Source organism: Rhinopithecus roxellana, chromosome 21, assembly GCF_007565055.1.
Source record: "Rhinopithecus roxellana isolate Shanxi Qingling chromosome 21, ASM756505v1, whole genome shotgun sequence".
NCBI classification, from domain to species: domain Eukaryota; kingdom Metazoa; phylum Chordata; class Mammalia; order Primates; family Cercopithecidae; genus Rhinopithecus; species Rhinopithecus roxellana.
In genome coordinates this window covers 40,949,023-40,967,305 of record NC_044569.1, presented here as the reverse complement: position 1 = coordinate 40,967,305, position 18,283 = coordinate 40,949,023, and positions in this window count along the sequence as shown.

Here is an 18,283-nt window from a genome sequence, read left to right as displayed (position 1 = left end):
TGCTTGGTAGATCTTCCTCTCTCCCTTTATTTTGAGCCTATGTATGTCTCTGCATGTGAGATGGGTCTCCTGAATACAGCAAACTGATGGGTCTTGACTCTTTATCCAGTTTGCCAGTCTGTGTCTTTTAATTGGAGCATTTAGTCCATTTACATTTACAGTTAATATTGTTATGTGTGACCTTGATCCAGCCATTATCATATTAACTGGTTATTTTGCTCATTAGTTGATGCAGTTTCTTCCTAGCCTCGATGGTCTTTACATTTTGGCATGTTTTTGCAATGGCTGGTACTGGTTGTTCCTTTCCATGTTTAGGGCTTCCTTCAGGGTCTTTTGTAAGGCAGGCCTGGTGGTGACAGAATCTCTAAGCATTTGCTTATCTGTAAAGGATTTTATTTCTCCTTCACTGATGAAACTTAGTTTGGCTGGATATGAAATTCTGGGTTGAAAATTCTTTTCTTTAAGAACGTTGAATATTGGCCCCCACTCTCTTCTGGCTTGTAGAGTTTCTGCCGAGAGATCTGCTGTTAGTCTGATGGGCTTCCCTTTGTGGGTAACCCGACCTTTCTCTCTGGCTGCCCTTAAGATTCTTTCCTTCATTTCAACTTTGGTGAATCTGGCAATTATGTGTCTTGGAGTTGCTCTTCTGGAGGAGTATCTTTGTGGCGTTCTCTGTATTTCCTGAATTTGAATGTTGGCCTGCCCTACTAGGTTGGGGAAGTTCTCCTGCATGATATCCTGAAGAGTGTTTTCCAACTTGGTTCCATTTTCCCCCTCACTTTCAGGCACCCCAATCAGACGTAGATTTGGTCTTTTTACATAATCCCATACTTCTTGCAGGCTTTGTTCATTTCTTTTTCTTCTTTTTTCTTTTGGTTTCTCTTCTCGCTTCATTTCATTCATTTGATCCTCAATTGCTGATACTCTTTCTTCCAGTTGATCGAGTCGGTTACTGAAGCTTGTGCATTTGTCACGTATTTCTCGTGTCATGGTTTTCATCTCTGTCATTTCGTTTATGACCTTCTCTGCATTAATTAGTCTAGCTGTCAATTCTTCCACTCTTTTTTCAAGATTTTTAGTTTCTTTGCGCTGGGTACGTAATTTCTCCTTTAGCTCTGAGAAGTTTGATGGACTGAAGCCTTCTTCTCTCATCTCGTCAAAGTCATTCTCTGACCAGCTTTGATCTGTTGCTGGCGCTGGGCTGCGCTCCTTTGCAGGGGGAGATGCGCTCTTATTTTTTGAATTTCCAGCTTTTCTGCCCTGCTTTTTCCCCATCTTTGTGGTTTTATCTGCCTCTGGTCTTTGATGATGGTGACGTACTGATGGGGTTTTGGTATAGGTGTCCTTCCTGTTTGATAGTTTTCCTTCTGCCAGTCAGGACCCTCAGCTCTAGGTCTGTTGGAGATTGCTTGAGGTCCACTCCAGACCCTGTTTGCCTGGGTATCAGCAGCAGAGGTTGCAGAAGATAGAATATTGCTGAACAGCGAGTGTACCTGTCTGATTCTTACTTTGGAAGCTTCCTCTCAGGGGTGTACTCCACCCTGTGAAGTGTGGGGTGTCAGACTGCCCCTAGTGGGGGATGTCTCCCAGTTAGGCTACTCAGGGGTCAGGGACCCACTTGAGCAGGCAGTCTGTCCCTTCTCAGATCTCAACCTCCGTGTTGGGAGATCCACTGCTCTCTCCAAAGCTGTCAGACAGAGTCGTTTGCGTCTGCAAAGGTTTCTGCTGCTTTCGTTGTTGTTGTTGTTAACTGTGCCCTGTCCCCAGAGGTGGAGTCTACAGAGACAGGCAGATTTCCTTGAGCTGCTGTGAGCTCCACCCAGTTCGAGCTTCCCAGCAGCTTTGTTTACCTACTTAAGCCTCAGCAATGGCGGGCCCCCCTCCCCCAGCCTCGCTCCTGCCTTGCGGTTAGATCGCAGACTGCTGTGTTAGCAATGAGGGAGCCTCCGTGGCCGTGGGACCCTCCCAGCCAGGTGTGGGTATAATCTCCTGGTGTGCCCGTTTGCTTAAAGCGCTGTATTGGGGTGGGAGTTACCTGGTTTTCCAGGTGTTGTGTGTCTCAGTTCCCCTGGCTAGGAAAAGGGATTCCCTTCCCCCTTGCACTTCCCAGGTGAGGCGATGCCTCGCCCTGCTTCAGCTCTCGCTGGTCGGGCTGCAGCAACTGACCAGCACTGATTGTCCTGCACTCCCTAGTGAGATGTCCCCAGTACCTCAGTTGAAAATGCAGAAATCACCGGTCTTCTGTGTGGCTCGCGCTGGGAGTTGGAGACTGGAGCTGTTCCTATTTGGCCATCTCGCTCTGCCCCCCAGTCTGTGTCTTTTAATTGGGGCATTTAGCACATTTATATTTAAGATTAGTATTTTTTATGTGAATTTGATTCTGTCATCATGATGTTATTTGGCTATTTTGCATACCAGTTGATGAAGTTTCTTCGTAGTGCCATTGGTCTTTATATTTTGGGGTGTTTTTGCAGTGGCTGGTACCAGCTTTTCCTTTCCATAGTTAGTGCTTCTTTCAGGAGCTCTTGCAGGGCATGCCTGGTGGTAAGGAAATCCCTCAGCATTTGCTTGTCTTGAAAGGATTTTATTTCTCCTTCACTTATAAAACTTAGTAGGCTGGATATGAAATTCTGGGTTGAAAATTCTTTTCTTTAAGAATGTTGAATATTGGCCCCCAATCTCTTCTGGCTTGTAGAGTTCCTGTTGAGAAGTCCACTGTTAAATGGGCTTCCCTTTGTAGTTGATATGGCCTTTCTGTCTGATTGCCTTTAACAGTTTTTCCAGGAGAAAATGATTGTCAGGCCTCTGGGCCAAAACTCAGCCATTGTAACCCCCGTGACCTGCACATATACATCCAGATGGCCTGCAGGAGCCAAGAAGTCTGGAACAACAGAAAAACCACAAAAGAAGTGAAACAGACAGCTCCTGCCTTAACTGATTGACCAACGTTATGACATTCCACTATTATGACTTATTCCACTATTATGACTTGGGACTAGAACATGCTCCTTTAGCTAATTGTAGTTTTTTATTACCCATCTTCTGAAGCCTGCTACGGTCAATTCGTCCATCTGATCCTCCGTCAGTTCTCTGCCCTTGATGGAGAGACATTGTGATTATTTGGAGGAGAAGAGGCACTCTGGCCTTTTGGGTTTTCAGCATTTTTTCATTGATTGTTTCTCATCTTAGTGAGTTTGTCTAGTTTTGGTCTTTGAGACTGCTGACTCTTGGATGGGTTTTTGTGGGGGCCTTTTTTGGTTGTTGTTGATGCTGTTGTCACTTTCTGCTTCTTTGTTTTTCTTTCAATAGTCAGGTCCCTTCTGTAGGACTTCTGCAGTTTGCTGGGGGTTCAGTTCAGGCCCTATTCAACTGATTCACTCCCATGCTTGGAGATGTCATTCCAAGGAGGCTGGAGAGCAGTAAAGATGGGTGCCTGCTCCTTCTTCTGGGACCTCAGGCCTTTGGGGCACCAACCTGATACCAGCAGGATTGCTCCTGAATAAGGTATCTGATAACCTCTTTTGAAGCATCTCACCCAGTTGGGTGGCACAGGGAGCAAGACCTGTTTAATGAAGCACTTTGTCCCCTGGTGTGTTTTGCTGGGGGGAAACCCACTCATCTGGGCTTCCCGGATTCCTCAGAACTACAAGGAGGAGAGGGTAAGTCTGCTGGTCCACAGATATTGTGGCCACCTCTCCCCTTAGGGGCTCAAGCCCAGGGAGATCAGAACTCTGTCCCTGAGCCTCTGGCTGGAGTTTTTGGAGATCTGTGGAGAAGCCCTGCCCACTGAGGAAGGAAGGGTCAGAGTTAGGCCTGAAGAGGCACTCTGGTTGCAGATTGCCACAGCCAGTGTGTTGGGTTGTGGGAACAAGTCTTGGGACTAAGACATTCAGCCTCCCTGGCTCCAGAAGGAAAAAAGCGCAGCCTGGAGTTATAGAAATGGATGTCGCTCTTCCCCCACCCAGGGAGCTTAGCTTGTTAGGCAGTTGCCAGTCCCAGTGCTGGCTGCTGCCCCTCCCGCAAGGAGTCAGATGGCTTAGACACTAGGCAGCCACAACCAGTGCTGGTTCCTCCTACCCCTGGGAGTTCAGTAGGCTTAAGCAGATTCCAGCTGAGAGGCTGTAAGAATCTGTACATTCTGGGGTTGAGATGCTAGCCCCCAAGTAAAATATTCCCATTTTCAGGCAGAATGGTTGTATACCTAGGTGGTAGGCTGATATTTTAAGTTATCTTTTTTTGTATGTCTGTGTATGCGCATTTGTGTCTAGGTGTGTTTTCCTCAAATTACTGTTAAACTCTGAATTTTTCTCATTTCTATTCCGTAGACATGAATCTGCAATTGACTGGGGGGTGTTGTTATGTTGGAGCAAAGAAACCAAATGTCGTCTTCTTCCTTTTTAAACATTTGAAAAGATTTAGTCCACAGAAAAGGCAAAAAAAAATTCTTAGACTCAATTTTTTTTCTCTCCATCATGCTACATAAAGGCTTTCAAATCTGGAGAAGAAGGGGAGTGAGGGGTTAACCACGATGTTGAGATGCCTGTGGTGCATAGCTCTGAAGAAGGACCCCATTATTTTCATACTCTATATCTCCTGATAAATACAAGAATGCTGGTGACAGAATTCACAGAAGTTTAAGGCTCTGAAGGTAGCAGAAGCTTTTGCTCTCACACAGAACCTTAGAAAAGAGAGAAAAGTCTTGGAATTGCCCCTTTATCTTAACACGGGACAGAACAATCTTATGGTTGGAATGGTGAGATGTTATATCTAAGCGAAGATCTGAACATCTCCCCAGGTAATCTCTGTGACCTCTGAATGATGGGAAAGAACACCTGAAGGTTGCCAAGGGCTCCATTAAAATGGACTCGGTGTTGTTCATAGAGAGGTTTTTGTGTACATGGATGGGTTTACAGATGCAGTCTTCAGATGAGTAATGGAACTTATGTCCAGAGATTGAGTGGGAGCCAGTATGGAGAATGACTACAGTTCAGTGCCAGCTTGGGTCATACATCTCCCTTAGTGACAGCGTAGGAAAAATGACCAGCCCAAAGGCCACGAGATGATATCCACATCAGAAGATGCCAGTGTGGACAGGTGCCTCCTCTCCTAGTGTCACAAACATGATGACAGGCAGCTTCAGGCATACATTTAACTAGCAGAACAACCCTAGAGAAAAGGATCTATTCCCCCTTGGGCTGTACAGAAGTACCCAGTTGATTTTCACTGGACTGAAGGCAGGTACCCATTCGTGGATAAATTCATTGACTCTGTCCAAGTCCAGTTTATTGTGTACACTAAAGGTCCTTATGCTATTATCCAAGGAAGGCTGACTTACTCCCCAATGGAAAATCAGGATGCTGTTAACAGAGGAAGAGGGAATTAGTTTGGGACAGGCAAGAAGCAACCAATATCTGCCAGAGTTAGTCATTTAAAAACAAGCACAAGCTAACAAATGATTAAATTTACTGATGCATCTAAGGGCAAATTGAAAAAACCAAACCATAAGAAATATGAAATAAAATAAATATAAATATTTGTTAAATTTCCAAGGAGAGAAGAATTGTTCTGAGCTTAATATCGATGGAGCAATCTATGAAGTAAAGATGAATACATAGAAATGCAAACTCATTTTTCTATATTCAAAATAAATATAGCCACATTCTCTAAAATCTGGCATTTTTTTCTGATTTTGATATTTTTGCTATATAAAAATTTTTATTTTTATTTAAACAAACATGTAGGTTTCTATCTTTTTTCCCACTGATTTTTATACTGGAAAAGTCTATCTCTCACTCATAGCCCCAATTAAATATTAGCAACAAATTTTTGCAATAAAATGTGGAACGACATAAGCAGAAACATAGAGGGTGAGCTAAACTGTAATAGATAAACATGATATAATATTATTTATCCATTGCTAACATTCTAATATGTAAAGTAAATAATATATTGCATAGTGAAAATCTAGACATAAAAATAAAGGAGGAAAAGAGGTATTGAGAAAGTAAAACTTGAATAAAAATTAAAGTAGGTGAAGGAGCAAAGCATGAAAATGGGTAGAGGAAGAGCATAGCAGAGGAAACTGCAAGTGAGTTACTTGCAAGCCTGACACATTTGAAGACAGTAGAATAAAGCCAAGTGAGAAACCAGTTTTAAAAATTTAGTAAAAAGAACAATGAATATATTTGCACATGTGCACTCTCAATCATGTATAAATATGTATGGAAAACTCCTTGTTGGAAAACTAGAAAATGATAAAAGTAGAACTAAGGATGAGTTTTGTTCAATTTCTGCTTTTCTATAATTTCATCTTTTTACAAAATACATGTTTTCCTTTTACACCAGTTTTCCTTTTAAAGCTCATTGAACAGGGACAGATTTAGCAACTGAAAGAATCGAACAATTTAAAAACATGAAATCAAACCACATACCTGATGTTAATTACCAAATTTCCAATGTAAAATCATGTTAAGTTCTTAGTCTTGTACAAAAACTGATGAATACAGATTCTCGTCAACAAAATGTTTTTCATTCTCTTCCCAGAATTGCTCAGCTAACAAATAACCAGACAAGCAACTTACTGGCTTATGGTGAGAACATCAGCCTTGTGCTTACTTTAATTTATGACTTCATAGCAACTCACCAAATTTGAGATAATATCTTCTCATTCCTATTAGTTGAGTGAAATATCTATAAAGGAGCATTTGAACCCTTAGCAGATGACAAGTCTCAGTCCCTGAAATGGGATTGTAGTTCCCTCTTTGCCAGAGAGTTGACAGATGGGTATCATTCTGATACCTCCAGAGCAGAGAATGTGTGCACAGCAATTACATAGGGACAAACGTGTTTAAAGAGAACACTCTGGTTCTGCCAACTAAATCAATGAGTGACAACTGAGAGTTGGAATTATAAAGACATGGTGGGTTTTGAAATTGCTCTTAACCTTTCCTTCATTTATTACTGCCAGCCCCTTAGAGGCAACATTTAAAATATGAGTGACCAAATGGCACTATGACATTCTAAGTGGGCTACTATGTATGTAGATGGCTTACTGGAGTTGTTGAGTCTTAAGCTGAGTCTCTTTCTCTTCACATATCTCCAGCACATCCCAAAGAACATAGGTGGAAAATGTGTGGTCTGAGTTGTTTTTTCACATGCTGGATGCCTTCAGGTAGCCAGAGACATGTCCACAGAGAGAACAGCATGTGCCAAGCATTTTGAAAGGTCAATAAAATGCTTAGTATTCAGTTTGCTTATAGTTTGTACTGAGCAAGGATTAGACTGAGCTGGTGCCTTTGCCCTCAGCTGAACTCAACCTGAAATTACATCACCCTTACAGGTTCCTGTGATTCAGCCAAATGTTTATTTGCATATATATAGCCAATAATTTCTTCTTTCAGTTCTGTTTATTCCTTATTACCATTGGTGATGTGTTCATTGTTTCTGTTGGCTTTGGGGATCAGTTAGGGTAACATTAGCTGCCATAACCACCAGTGATTAACACCAAAAAAGCTTATAGTGCAATAGTTCCAGTTTTCACTGCAAAACAGACATACCTAGTCAGGAGGTGAATTTCTTCCACATAATCATTTAGGGATTCAGGCTTCTGCTAACTTGCTGTTCTGTCATCTGCTAGAGTCCTCAGAGTCCTCTGCGTCAAACCCGTGAGAGAAAACCAGAATGAAAATGTTCCAACTGATTCTTATAAACTCTAAGTTGAAACCATATCCTTTCTAGTCTCATTTCATAGGCAAAAAGTAGTCATATGCCCATATGGGCATATCGTTGCAGTGGGACTGGGAAATAGAGTTTCTTGCTAAGCAGTTTGTCACTTAACACTTTCAGGAAGGTGGAATGTGAACTTTTAGGTGAACAGCTAGTTACCTCTGCCAGAGTGGCTCTGACTGGGTTCTTGTTAATCTTTAGCAATCTTTAAAAATGGGGTGTCAAAGTGCCAATCCTTTCCCTTCTGGGGGTGAGAACTTTGCTAGGGTTAAGGGTTTGGAGGGAGAAGAATGACTGCTGACTTTCTTGCAGCCATCTCAAATCCCAGAGCATAGGGTGGCAGACTTGTCCTTCACCTGCCCACACAGTTGGGGAAGGACCTATTGGTGGCTCCCTTAGGCAACACCTAGTTAGAGATAATAAGCTCCTCACTGTTGGTAGCCTTTGCCACCATTTTCCTCGATAAATATTTCTTATTAGTAATAGTCTTAAAAACTTGAGCTGAGGCAACCTCACGTACTAGAAAGAGCATGGGCTTTGAGAATAAGCAAGGGCAATAATAACAGCCTGCTTTTGAATTCCTGTTCTTGTTTACTAGTATATGCCCTTGGGTGATGAAATGAAACGGAGTCTGGAATTCTCCATTTTCAAATTGGCAGTGCATCTGATCGCTCATTGAGCCTGACACGTTTTTGGCACTATGTAAACCATGTCTATTTTCCCACACAGATAACAGTTAACAACAATTTGTTCAGAAGCAGAGCATTAGAGAGGTAAACTTTCAAGATGTTCTTTTAGTAATTAATATACCTAAAGTGAGTAAGTGATAAGGCTCATCATAATCTCAAGAGAAATATTGATTCTTTGGTATTTTTTTAAAAGGAGAAAAATACTTTCAAGGTCCACTATAGTACTGTTTAGTTTTTCTGGTAAATTAATTTGAGGGCTAAAGAGATGGGGGAATCATAAACCAGGAAGAGTGTAAATGTTCTCCAATCATCCTTTGGAGGAGTAAAAGTGATGCTGGAGCCTTGTTTTGTCATGGCTGGCAAGATGTCCTCCTTTGGCAGGGCAACAGCTATCATTTGTACTTTTCTGTGAGGTAGCGTTCAATTGTCCATTGCCATTCATGTCTCCCCAGTCTAGAAGTATGGAATGAGTTGTTTCTAGGCAATCAGCTTCTATTCATCCTCCTTAATCATGAAAAGACAGTATTGAGGCAATTATTTTATTCTATTCTTAAGTACTGTGTGCTATTTCATGCCAAGCATGGTGCTTGCAACTGTAAATAAGACATCTATCTCTGTATTTTTGAACTGCTTATTTCACAACTCTATTTGGATGTCCCTTGCATTCAGCAGGTCCAAAAGTGAACTCCCTATCAAGTGGGAGATTTAACCAATAAGGCTCAAGCATAAGCCTCATAAGCACAGGTTTCCTCCAATGCCATGGAAGTAATGTAGCAATATGTTCATGGTCATATGGTGAGCAAATTACATAAGCTTCAAGCTCCACAAAATCTAACTTCCCCTTTGTTCTTACCAAGTCTGGCCCTCTCCCGGTATTGTCTCTCTCAGAGTGCATGGAGCTACCATGCATTCAGTTGCCATAGCCAGACACCTCGGAAGACACCTCTTCTTCACTACTCTCTTTTCTTCACTCCCCTCAGACAAATCAACTGTTTGATTTGTTCATCATCAACAATGCCACTCTTAACACCTAAATTCAAGCCAGTCTATTTCTCAATCTTCTCAGTAAAAGTATCCTATTCAGACTTTCATTTTCTCACCTACATTAACACAATAGGTCCTTAAGTAGTTCTGGTAGACTGATATGTGAGAAGTACTATTATAAAGTACATTGCCAAGCAGATAAAGAAATTCTTGAGAAATATTAGCAATTATGAATGCACTGAGGTAACTGGAAATTTATTCAATAACATGAGCAAATATACATGGACATAATAAATTAAAAATCAAGTTTCAAAAGAATGTATATAGAATTTCCCTCATTTTCTGTTTAAAAATTTTACCCCCTCCCCACTCTTTCTTATTCACCAAAATTTTAGCAGGATTTAGATTTGGCTTATAGGATTATTAATGATGTTTTTCTTTAGTGCTAGTTTCTATTTTCTACAGTGAGTATATATTACTTTTGTAAGTAGACAAGAAAAAGATAGCAAATGCATAGTCCAGAGTATCTACAATGAAGTCCGCTTATTCATTTCAGGTTTAGGAAATAATTTTAATTATAATCTGGTACACATGCAGAAGGCCATGGGCTTCTCAGAGACTAGAGGTTCCCAGACATAGAGAAGTAAGCAATGAGAATACTGACAGCAAAACTACATTTTGGAAGATATAGCACAGCATTTTGTGGTATGAGAGAGATGGACCCTGAGATTCCCTGGGGCTCTAGTTCCTCAAAGAGGAACAGCATCAGTGTATTACAGGCTTTTTGATCTTTTTTCAGATATTTTTGTCATTTATATCAGACAGGCCTGATTTCAATTTATTCAGTAACACTTATAGTTCATTTAATTTCTCTGCACCTCCTATAACTCAGCTGTAAAATGGAGATAATGAAAGTAGCTATTACATAAGTTGGTTTTGAGTATAGTACCTGCTATGTAGTAAACAAGCAAAAAATATTATTAGTTATTAATATTCTTCTCCTTCCTATTGTAAGAAGAAAATATTTATTTGCTTCCTTCACATCTCTGAATCGCACAAAAGAAAACATGAGATTAAATTGCCTTAGTCAATATGCCACTAAATTGTAAAATTGGATATAATATTATTTAAGAAATAAACACTCCATGACTATCAATTACTCTCCCCTCTCCCCTGACACACAAACAACCTATACTACTTGGTAAGGCAATATTTATTTTCTGTACAAAATGAATCAACAACCTGTAGTGTTAATGTCATATCTTAAATTTACATGTAATTAATTAAATTTCACAAGTTTTCTAGAGTTTACTAAAGATTTCACTCTAATTTTTACATATTCATTTTTTTCAACAAGCATTTATTATTTATCTGATACTAGCCTAGATGCCAGTGATATGGTTTGGCTGTGTCCCCACCCAAATCTCATCCTGAATTATAATTTCCACAATTCCCCCATGTTGTAAGAGGGACCCGGTGGAAGGTAATTGAATCATGGGGGCAGGTCTTTCCTGTGCTGTTGTTGTGATAGTAAATAAGTCTTATGAGATCTGATGGTTTTCTAAACAGGAAAACAGCTTCTCCTGCACAAACTCTCTCTCTTTGCCTGCTGCCATCCATGTAAAATGTGATTTGCTCCTCCTTACCTTCTGCCATGATGGTGAGGCCTCCGCAGCCATGTGGAACTATAAGTCCTTTTAACCTCTTTCTTTTGTAAATTGCCGAGTCTTGGGTATGTCATTATCAGCAATGTGGGAACAGACTAATACAGCCAGGAACACAAAAATGAATAACATGGCTCCTTCTTGAAAAGGAAACTTTGGCTAGTAGAGATAAAATGGATAAACAAATTATTCTAACACAATACAACATATAATATTTCAATAATGCCCAAGATAAAGAAATAGTAGAAGGATTGATCAATTATTTGGTGGTAGGGGAATTTAAGGATGGTTTATTGGAAGCAATGACACCTGAGCTAGATTTGAAAGAATGAAGAGATATTTCCTGGTGACCAAGGATAAGGGGAAGAACATTCTATGAAGATAGAGTAAAAGAGAAAGTGTCATGAGAGTAAGAAATTACATGGAACATTTGGAAAAGTATACAATCTGGAATAACTGGAGTATTGGAGTAGGGGAATGTTGGAAAGTGGGATTGGAAATGCCAGCAGGGCCATTTGTCTTGAATTTTGTGCTGAAGTTTTAAAATCCACCAGAGTAGCAAAATGCAGTTGTCAATAAAAGTTGTTAAATATTGGAGTGATATTTTAGCTAAATAGCTTGTCAAATATGGAGGATGAGTTTGAAATTTATTTAGAGTAAATGTATCATTTCAATGATCTACATATAAGTGACTGGCATTGTTGCTTACTCAACATGTGACCTTGAAAAGTTTAAGTAACCTGTCTGTGCCTTAGTTTCCTTGGTAATAAAATGATCACAATAGGTCCTGTCTAAGAAAGTAATAGTAAAACTTTGGATTACTATGTGTAAAGTGCCTAGAGTGGTGGGTGGCTTAAAACAAGGGCTCAATAAATAAAAGCTAATAAAAACTGTCTAAATGAATTTATTTCTTAATGATCCAGAATTTGATAAATAAAGGTCAGATGAGACCAAAGAGAAAAGAACAGATTACAGAGGAATAATTTTCCTGAGTAGGATATAAATAAACTCATATAAAAATTATAGTGTTAATATTATTATATATTCTATGGTTTTATTTCCCAGCCAACTGTGTAAACTTTGTGTTCAGCAAGAATATACAAAAAAAGTTCTGCAAACTTTTGAGGAGAAAATCAAGACAACTTTTAATCAGAATGTGACATTCACTTGCATGCCAAACTGCAGTTTCATCTTTACAGAAATACCAGATTACTGTTTGCTCAACAGCTTGGAAATCACCAGGTAGAAGACCAATGAGCACATTTCAAACTCAGAGAAACAATGAAAAGGGTAAATGAACTTTGTGTAAATCCTCTAACTCTCATGGCACGTTCTCTGGCCTCCTCCCCAGGATGTTTTATCAAAAAACGTAAAAAGCAAGCAAACTCCCATACCTCATGTACATTGAAATTAATGTGCTGAAAATAACGAAAATTTGATTTAAATAGGGTGAAAGATGCATCTATCTAATAGCTTCAAAGTGATGCACTTTCAGGAAAGACTTAATCTATAAGCTAATTTTTATGCACTTTCAAAAAAGTAATACTATGTGGATTTACCATAATAAAATCTACTTGTCTGTAAAATTAAGAAATTGACAATAAATATATTCAATATAAGAATGAACATGATTCAATTTAGCATGTTAAAATTAATTTTATTTAAAAGAACATAGAATTTAATAGTTGAGAAATTGGTGGAAAAAAATCAACAGTGATCAGTGTTTTAAAATAATTGCAAAGATCTTAAAGAAACTTTTAACTGTTTAACTAAAGATACATAAAATGTTGTATAAAATGTAAAACGGGCCCGGGCCCGGTGGCTCAGCCTGTAATCCTAGCACTTTGGGAGGTGGAGTTGTGTGGATTGCTTGAGTCCAGCAGACCAGCCTGGGCAACATGGCGACACTCTGTCTCTACTAAAAATAGAAAAATTAGCCTGGCGTGGTGGTGCATATCTGTGGTCTCAGCTATTTGCGAGGCTGAGGCGGGAGGACTGCTTGAGCCCAGGAGGTCAAGGCTGCAGTGAGCCGAGATTGCACTCCAGCCTGCGTGACAATGTGAAAAAATAAACAACAGTTAATAGTTGTTATGTGGTAGAACATTTCTACATTTCTCTATTTCATAAAGGAAAATATTGTAATTTGCATTTAAATAGACATATAATTTAAAGATGGAAATGTAATGCAAAGAATTACTTAGGGAAAATCTATTTTAAAATCCAAGAAATAAGCATTCCAATTATTACAGAAATTGATTTAAACTCCAATGAACAAAATAGATGTCTAAGATTATGAAGAGTGATTTCTCTCCCATTTCAATAAAGGAAAAACCCCTAGTAACTGTCTTTTTCAATAATGAAAATTTTGGAAAGAGGAACATCACGCTGAGAAACTATGCAAGGAATATCAAATTCTGTTTTCTGAATATGTCAAAAATCTCTATTTCCACATAGTTATTGAAATGTGAGCAAGCAGCAACTTTTATTTTGCTTGTATACTGTTTTAGTTTCTATTTCTGTGTAACAAATCACCCCAACCCACAAAAGCTTAAAAACAGTCATTTTAATATGCTTATGGAGTGGGGGAAGTGGGTTGAGAATTTAGCAAAGCTTACCAAGGAGTGGCTTTGCTTTATTCTACAATCTGCAGCCTCAGCTGGGAAGACTGGGAGACTGGAGGTAACTGGATGATTTAGATTTCTCTAGCATATAATCTTTAACATGCTTTGTAAATCTGAGCAAAACAGACCATGTGAATAAATTTTCTCATCTGTAAAATGAAGAAAATAATATTGTGTTTTTTCATAGTTGTACATAACATGTACATGTATGGAATGTGTGTGTACATACGTATATATATGTGTGTGTGTACATTCATGATATCTCTTTCTCTACCTCAAGCCACATTTCCTAAAATAAAATGAATTTACCACCTTAATTTACATGGCAGGAAAATTCATTTTGCTTATTAACATGAATTCACCTATGTACAAAAATATTTTAAGTGTGTTACGGTGTCTCCAACATTAATAAACGTTGAGAGGTAAGTTATTTATGTATGTATGTATTTTTAAATGTTAATATAGCTTCCATTTAATTATTTTTGGCATTTTAAATAATTTCCAGGAGTTGCAGGATTTAATGAGTCAGTGGATATCAAATTAGTCTTGTCTCTGGTTGGGATTATGTTGAAAATTTGCAATCTTTTTGTTTTGTTTTGTTTTTTTGAGATGGAGTCTCACTCTGTCGCCCATGCTTGAGTGCAGTGGTGCCATCTCGGCTCACTGCAAGCTCCGCCTCCTGGTTTCACACCATTCTCCTGCCTCAGCCTCCCGAGTAGCTGGGACTACAGGCACCCGCCACTGCGCCGGCCACCACACCTGGCTCATTTTTGTATTTTTAGTAGAGACGGGGTTTCACCATATTGGCCAGGCTGTTGTCGAACTCCTGACCTCGTGATTTGCCCGCCTCGGCCTCCCAAAGTGTTGGGATTACAGGCGTGAGCCACTGCGACCAGCCGAAAATTGGCAATCTTACAACTCCTCTCTCTTACCAAATAAGTCATTTGAAGTAAGAACAATAACATAAGCAAAGGGATTATTTCATTTCTAACACTGTAGGGCACTTTAAGATAATGATTGAAAGTATTGGCTCTGGAGCAGAACAAGGGTTCAGAAGTCAGCCTCACAAATAAGTGGCTGAAAGATTGGATGCCTTCCTTAACCTGTCCACATCTTAGTCCCCACATCTGTAAAATGGGGATTATAACCATATTACATTACAGGTGTGAGAAATAGATGAATTACTACATGTCAAGTCTAAGGACAGTAAAAGGCATGCTGGAAACACTCAGTAAATATTAGCTGTTATTATTGGCATCATTATTATTACTACAATATCATTTAAGAGGTGGAAAAATATTTTACAAGCTGAAATTTTATTTCATAGATGTATCATGTTGTTTACAATTAGAATGTATATGACTGTAGTGGTAATCCTTTCCTGTTCTTTTATTTCTCTACACTGTCGAACCACCCTTAAAATGGTTTTCATGGATTTCCTGACAATTTCTCTGACGTAAGGTGAGGGAAGGGAAAGGAGTTAGATTCCAGATACTTCTCTTTTCAGTGCTTAATAAGTCAATTCTAATAAAAACATTTATTGATTACACACAACGTTCTAAACACAGTGATAGGTCTGGGAGATGTTACACTAAATAATAAAGACACTGTTCATTTTGTCAATATATTCTCAGTTTTGTGGGAGAATAAGGTGTTTTAAAAGATAAGAATTCCATAAGGTTATATTCCATGACTAAAGAATCAGCATAATGTTCCAGGAATAGGAAGAAGGTAGGGATTAGCTTGCTCATTCTCCTCTTCAATCATGTCCACATGTTTGTACTTCTCTGGCCACTTATTTCTGTTTCCTGACCCTACGTTAAGTCATCATTATTTGCATTATTTGCTCCTCAAACTGTTCGAGTAACTCTTACCCTTTCTTTAACACTTGGCGTATTTGTCATCTTTCTTTGTAGAACTCTGACATCTATAAGCAGAGTTAAAGTTTCTTGTATTCTTAAGACAACTTTTTATGTGAGAATGAAAATGAAGTTATAAGTATTTGTAATTACAATTTAAAGAAATATATAGTGTAGAACACTTACTGAAACATTTTTGTTGTAATATCTTTGCTCCTAACACAGTAAATGTATAAGGAGCTTTGAAAGATATTGTAATAACATCTGGTATATCATTTTTGAGTTGCACTGCGTTTTTAACCCATGACAAGTTATAGTCCCTACAGATGTATATTAATATTTTGAAGCATCAAAATGAAATACAGCTTTTCAGGCTTCCATTTTGGAGTTATTTGTGTGACCTACACCTAATAAGTAGCAATTCCTGACATGAATTTGTTATACTATCAAAAGCTGAAATATGTATGAATGTTGTAAGAATCGTAATGTAGAGTATTTCTTGTAATAGCTGTTATAAAATGAAGTGATATGTGTTTGTTCAGTGGGTACACAGTGTCAGTTTGGGATGATAAAAATTTCTGGAGATATACAACATAGTTGTACAACAATGTGAATACATTTAATACTACTGAACTGTACATTTAAAAATGTTAAAATTTTATATTATGCATTTCTTATCACAATAAGAAAGTAAAAACAGTGCATTTGAGTCCTCAATAATATTTAAACACTGGAAAACTGTAGCACATGTGTATACATTTCTATAAATTTGTGTATATTCTTCAAGTTTTTAGTCAAAGGCCTGTATTCTTTCATTGTACATTCAATGATCAATACTTCTATATTACAAGCTCAAGTAGACGAGGCATTGTGAAGAGAACAGAAAAAAAATGTATACCTATTGCTAAGGATGTTACTATAAGGAAACAAGCATGCAAATATTGACATAAATGACAGAATAAAGTAATTGCTATGATTTATGTATAAAAATTTGGGGAATCAGTGGAAGGAAGTATTAATTATGATTTGTGGAAACTGGACAAGATCATGTTGCAGAAGTGGTATTTGAACATAGACGTAAATAATTAATAGGATTTACTGGCTAATCAGTTTAGAATGGTATTTTAGAGAGAAGGAGTAGAACAAACAAAATCACAGAGTTAGGAAGATAAAAAGTTAAAAGCATAAGATAAGGACAGCACATGCTGGGTGGAGCAATGTATTGAGGTATTAGACTAGAGAAGTTGGAGAGAAAGCCAAGTCACTGAAATAACTAGATAACGTACTGGGTTTCCTGCAAGTGATAATGTTGACGTATTGTGCCTAGAAGGCTGTGTTGAGCCATTATAACAGAGAATTGGTCTGACCACTTATATTGAACTTATTTTTGTGTTATTAATATATGAACATTATATATTAATAAAAAGGAAAATAGATTAAAATTTATTTTACCAGTTAGTAAAAAGGAAATTGTAACTGAAACCATTTATCTTTTTATTTATCTTGAAACAAATAGATAAAAACATTTATCCTGTTACTTCCAAGGAGGCAAGGCTATCAATTTGAACATCTACTATATGCCAGTCATTGTTAGGCATTTTAAAAATCACATCATACATATTAAGACAGTTCTAGATTTGAGTTCAGTTGGGCTATTTGCTTAGCAGTCTAATCTGCATGCTCTAGTGAAGATATATGATAGGAAAATAGACTTTTAGATGGAGTTTTTACGGGTTCTAGCAATGGATACTCACTTTCTGTTTTGAAAATAAAAACTATTCAGGTTAACCCACAGGCCTTTATAAAATATTTAATCTTCTACCCAGAGTTATTTAATCCTAACAATACAAAACTATAAATCTTATTTTAGAGAGCCATATTCTTGTCATCATAAATGCTGTAAACTTTGAGTATTCTATTAAATATATGTGTGTATAAATATTTATAAGTTCTTCACTCACTCTTATCACAAATTTAAGAATTAAAATTTTCTGATAAAATGCTTGCATGTTTTATTCATTAACACCAAACCTATTTCCACCATGGATTTGTATTATAAATTTGAATTATGTTTCTCTTTAAATATTTAGGAATAAACTTATAATAAAAGGTCATAGTTATTATTTCTCATAAAATGTTCAGTAAATTCAGAATATAAAATACCAAAAAGACCATCTTCTTTTTTCTTCTTTAATGATATTTAGATGCTTAAAATTTTCCAATAAATGTTGAAATCACACATGCTTTATAAAACAACTGTAAGAGCCTTACTGCAGAGAGTGACTATAAAATATGAGTCATGATGAGGAAGGAAGGTAATGATCTTGCCCCTCGTGTCAAAAAAGGTTACCAATATTGAAATGTCTTTATTTCTGGTTAAAATGCAGTTTTCTAGTAGAGCTTTCATAAAACCTAGTAACATTTACATAATCTCTCCAGCTAAAATGTGAATTTCTCACTCAATCAAAATTACTTTCATACTAAAAGTACATATATTTTCAAACCTGCAGTTCTTCGTATTGACTACCTCATATGTGAGAATTTGGCCAGCATAGAGGCTAGAAATATTGAGAGAGAAAAATTACCTTCTGCTCTAGAACAACAACAACAACAACAAAACAAAAAAAACTTCCTGCCATGAGATCTAGCAAACTGTAATAAACAACACTAGAAATAATGTGAATGAAATAGCTTATTGCACCGTGGAATGTCTCTTTCCACATAATGCCAAGCCAGAGTTG